Raw genomic sequence first — 6,000 nt, 5'->3', positions numbered from 1 at the left:
TGTGTGAGTGTGTATGTGTGTGTGTATGTGTGTGCATGCATGTGCATTCATTTTGGTTTTGCTATACTTAAACAATTTCTCTCTGCATACTCAAGGAACATCCACATACAATACACAGTACCTTTGCTTTGTAATTGAAGCATGGTTAAATAAAATAATTGCATGTTATATTGTCAGTGTTTAATTTACAAATTGTAATGGGTCATGTATTAACTAAAATTATGATATAGTTACCAATTCAGATCTCTGTCACTGTTACTCATAGCAGTTGTACATGTTAGAATCCAGTTATTGTCCAACATGACTAAGACTAATTGGTTTAAATTATCATGATGAAGGTGTCAAGTCCTGACAATATGACAAACAGTCTCTCACTGGACAGACAAACACTAGGGCTGGCTATCAGTACTCGATACCTTTATGGTATCGACTGAAATAACCCAGCACTAAGTGGTATCAAAGCCTCTCCCGTCAAACGATACCTGCATTCAATCCTTTTTGTACCCAGATGTAGAAAACAATGAGGATTTGCAGCCAATCACTGCAAGTGTTCTTCAATTTAATGCAACGCATGATTGACCCACTACCGCAGGAGCTACAAGCCATAGTCTATGGTGATAATACGTCATTGTACAGTTTTGTACAGTTATTTAATAAATATATTTCTATAATTTGAACACTTTTAAAATGTATTTGTATAAACATTATTTGGATGGGGAGGAGGGGTGACATTTTACACAACTAAATGCTTCCATTCACGTGATGAGTATCAAATGAAGTAGAAAAAAAAGGTATTGAATCAAGTACTCTGTTGTCAGACCATTTCTAAGGCTCTTTGGTCTCCTGATGCTCTCTATTAACTTTCCTAATAAACACACAAGTTGGTCATTTCTTGAGTAAGTTTCAGTGTTAATTGTTTTATTATTTAATTAACAATGTTGTAATGTTGTAATGTTGTAACCTGTAACCTGGGAGTCATTTTGATTGTTTAGATGTTTAAATAAAGTCTAAATTGTGTTTTACAATGTGTGATAGAGCCTGAAATGGCTTAAAGGTCCCCCTGAGCAAAGTCACTTGTAAACTGTGCTTATCCTCTGTAATTTTCTTTCTGATGAACCTGCCCTTAGATTTCCCTAAAGCACTACTGGTTATCAATAATGTATACATTCTTGAAACTGATGGTGAGAGAGGTAAGATGAACTAACAGACAGTTCTTAACATTTTTTGCTTTAAAACATGTATTACACTATTATGTTGTGTTAAAAAGGAATAGCATTGACAAAAATATTAAAAGTCAAGTCAAGTCACATCCCATGTGTTTAGGTAGGCAGTCTGAATCCAGTCCGGATATGGCGGACTCCGCCACTAACAATAAAAACTTTGTGGCATCTAACTTGCAGATTGCAGCCAACTCAATACCCCTCCCCTCACCCTCCACTTCCAAGCATGTAGAAGAACCTACTGTGGCTGTGAAACTTGCAAAAAATGCAAAAGGCCAGTTTGGTTTGTCTGTTCTGGGCTACTGTAGAAACATGGCAGTGCAACATGGCAGGCTCCATGGAAGAGGATCCGCTCCCTATGTAGATATAAAGGGCTCAAGGATTCTTATTTTCAGGGTTAGACACTAATGAAAACATACTTATGAATATTATATTTCATTTCTGCCAAGTCTGTTCCACTAGATGCCACTAAATTCTACACACTTGACCTTTAAATTGCTGAAAAGGAAAAGAAAAGGGAAAGAAAAGAAAAGAACCCTTATTATGCTTTTCCTTATTTTCAGTTATATATATAATGTCACAATGTCAGATGTTCATATTAAACTTTGCCAAAGTGTCAAATACTGCTCTGAACACTCAGTTTCCAACGTTTTTTTTTACTTTCGCCCCTGCCGACGACGGCTTGTGACGGATTTCTTTGTATGGTCATCTGCTACCTGCACAGCACACAAGTTCACTGCTCTGACATGCTGTGAATGTTTTTTCCATCACACAGCACGGCAAAGTAAAATAAGTAGTTTACCTTTTTCCATGGTTGTCTGCACCACTCAGGGACAAATATTTGGACTTCCTGGATTTTTTTTTTTAAGTAGTTTATATGATCAGATCTTCATCAAACATCATCATAGTCACTGTGGCTGCTTCTGCTTGTACTATTCTTCCCTGTATTATTTACTGATCTGCTGTACAAAGAGTTTCAAATATATCCTAACGAAGCTCTGCTAATTCGGTGTAAAGCAAAGCAGGAAATGTTGGTTTTGCATTGGCATTGGTTGGTAACTTAACACGACTGATACAGCTGCCCCTCGGCAGACTCCCAGAAAGCTGGCCAATCAGAACAGAGTTCATTGGGAGGGGGGCTTTAAAGAGACAGGAGCTAAGACTGCCTGTTAGAGACAGAGGCTGAACTGAGGGGCTGAATAAAGGGCCAAAATAAGATACATAAGGAGTTTTTTGAACTGTGAATCATGCAACGCTACTCTAGTGGAGTCCCAGAATAAAAATATAGAGCTGGAAATGAGCATAATACAGACATGGCTGAAAATATTGAAAATATTCCACCTTTTTTTAAAAAAAAATAACTAACTAACTTTCTCTATATTAAGTTGAAATTGACAGAAGTATATGGTATCCATCATTCTTTATTTCACATTGAATATAACTGAAACTTTGCTTTTGATTTACAACTTAACATATTATTTAATACAATAAAACAAATGAAAATGGCATGGCCAAAAATATTGGTACCCTTAACTTAATATTTTGTAGCACAGCCTTTGGAGGCAATATCTGCAGTCAAGCACTTTTCTGTAAATCTGAATAAAGTTTCTACCTTCTCCACTGGTAGTTTGACCCACTCTTCTTGAGCAAACTGCTCCAGTTCCCTCAGGTTTGATGGGTGCCCTCTCCCAACTGGAAGTTTCAGCTCTTTCCACAGATGTTCAATGAGATCCAGATCAGGGCTCATAACAGGCCACTTCAGAATGGTCCAACGTTTTCTTCTCATCCACTCTTGGGTGCTTTTTGATGTATGTTTGGGGTCATTACCCTGCTTAAAGACCCATGACCTGTCACTAAGACACAGTTTTCTGACACTGGGCTGTATGTTTCACTCCAAAACGCCTCGATAGTCATTTGATTTCATTGTGCACTGCACAGATTCAAGGCACCCAGTGCCTGAGGCAGCAAAGCAACCCCAAAACATCACTGAGCCTCCTCCATGTTTCACAGTAGGCATGGTGTTCTTTTCTTTGAAGGCTTCTTCTGTAAACATTGAGTTGTTGTGATTTACCAAAAAGCTCTAATTTTGTTTCATCTGTCCAAAGCACATTCTCCCAGAAGGACTGTGGCTTGTCAACATGCATTTTGGCAAAGTCCAGTCTGGCTTCTGTGTCTCCCTCTTAGAAGTAGGGTCTTCTTGGGTCTTCTACCATGGAGCCCATTTTCATTTAGACAGCGATGGATGGTGCAACTTGAAACTATTGTACATTGAACGTGAAGATCAGCTTGGATCTGTATTGAAGTTTTCCTTGGTTCTTTCTCGACCATTCAAGCAATCCTTCTGTTCAATCTTAGGCAAATTTTCTCCTTGCCACCATGTCCAGAGATGTCGGCTACAGTTCTATGGGCCTTAAACTTCTTAAACAGTCCTTCCTTAAACCATGGTCACAGGAACATCAAGCTCTTTGGAGATGGTCTTGTAACCTTTATGTTGCTCATGCTTGGCTCTTGCCTTTTTTCTACCTTTTGTCTTCGGACCACTCTCTAGTTTTCCTTGTTTTATATGTTCAATGTGATGCACATAGTGGCACAAAACAGCAGAATGAGTAATTTTCTCCTTTTTAACTGGCTGCATGAGTGATTATAAGATTGAAAACACCTGTGATACTAATAAAAACACAATAGTTTGCTTAAAGTATCACTACAAATCAATTATTTCTTACAACTTCTAAAGGGTGCTAATAATTTTGTCTAGGCTTTTTTAGAATGTCTTTGTAGAATAAGCATGAATTTAGTTATTTTCACAACTATATTTCACAAATATATTTTAATTTCAACACTGTTGAGGGTGAATGGTGCATTATTCAAGTAAAATGCAAAGGTATCAATAATTTCAGCCACGTCTGTATAAACACCATCTGAATTGTGTCACTTCTCCAGGTCATATTCATGTGTCAATCACCATATGTCTACCATGACAAAGGATCCTAATTGACTCTCCGTTGGCATTGTTTCCATGGTACAGGCATGTAATTTTAATACATTACGTACAATCAAAAAATCTCTTGCACACTTGAATAGTCTTGGTGACAGGTGCATTGGTGGAGTAGCCATGTACTAAAAAAATATACCTGAAGAAGGTCTTTGACTAAAACGTTGTATATATTAAAGTATCTATATTGAGCAAGTGAAAACAGTGTGTGGGTGTCACTTCTTCTTTTTTAACACATTACATGCCACCAACATGTAATGTGTTATTGATAGGTTGTGGTCATTTCACATATTTCTGTGAGATGAGGCTGGACAATCAGCACACCTAGAAACTCCTCCGCAAGCTAACCAACCTTACTGTGTCTTGCTGTTATATGGAAAACTGCTTGTGCCGTGTGCAGCATGAAATCAGATCGTGGTTGCAATTATTGTGGACTGACTTTTTTATTAAGACAAGGTGAGTTTGTTTGGTTGCACTGTAAACAGACGCACCAGTTGCTCTGCTGTTGTATTTCTAGCTGCTTAGCGAGTGTTTGCTGTAACATTAATTTGCACTTGCTGTTACCATGGTAACTACAGTTCTCGCCAAATCAACAAAGAGTTACATTTTAAGGATTACAATTTTAACTTACAGGTAACAAAGCCTGGGGAGCATGAAGCAAGCATTTGGGTAACTGCAGGTGAATATATAACCAATAAATGAATTTGAACATAATGTACTGATGAAAATGAAAATATAAAACTGAGTGTGTGTGTGCATGCATGTGTGTGTGAAAAATGTATGTGTAGTTAATTCATTAATAGTATAAATGGTGTAAGTATGTATACTGAAAATACCAGAAATGTGTTAGCAAGGTAGCATGCTAAAGTCCATATTCTATTGTCCACTTCTGCTAATGTTTCTTAGCCTCAGAGGCCTGGGCTGCACAGTGCAATGGAAGATTTTATGTTAAGCGCTTTGTGTTACATTTTATGTGTGAATTATGCTATATAAATAAAGTCTGTTATTATCAGTTGTTGGGATGATAGTTTATAAGTTTTTTTTGTCCATCTAAATTCGGATTCTATGAATAGACATGACATATTTGAACAGGAAGTAGTCTTATAGCACCTCAATGATCCACTGCCATCAGTGTCAGCTTTTATTGTAATAACTTCAATGGAACAGGCAGCATTGAGAGTTCAGCATGTTTTTAACCATTAAGTCACCACTTAGAAGTCGGAAGTTAAAAATACTGAAACTGAACAGCTCTCTACTAAATACAGATGATCACAGTTTCATAGTTTTAATGGCATTTTAGCTGGAACACCCACACAAATCCCCTCCATGATTCCATCTGTTTGATGCTTCAGGTTAAAAAGGTACAACAGATCTTCAAATGAGAGCTCAGTGTGTCTCTAACAATTGAGACTCAGTCATAACTCAAATACTGTTTTAGATAGATTGTGTGTTCATTAAAACAGTATTTAGACATTATGTTTGCCTTTTATATTATTCACTCACACAGCAGCAGGAAATACTGCAAGTTATTGCACTATTTTTGGATTTAATTATTTCCATGAAGTACAGACTAATGTTATTGCTGGAGCAATAATGAGATATTTTCACATGTAAAATAATTAATTGAAACTATATAAATGACACAAACAGTTTCTTAAAACAGCCTGTGTTCACTATATGCTACTACTTGCTACACACTTGTGTGTGTGTGTGTGTGTGTGTGTGTGTGTGTGTGTGTGTGTGTGTGTGTGTGTGTGTGTGTGTGTGCCTGTATATTATAACATAACA

Source organism: Thunnus albacares, chromosome 13 (genome assembly GCF_914725855.1).
Source record: "Thunnus albacares chromosome 13, fThuAlb1.1, whole genome shotgun sequence".
Classification (NCBI taxonomy): domain Eukaryota; kingdom Metazoa; phylum Chordata; class Actinopteri; order Scombriformes; family Scombridae; genus Thunnus; species Thunnus albacares.
Note: the sequence above shows the minus strand (reverse complement) of the source record.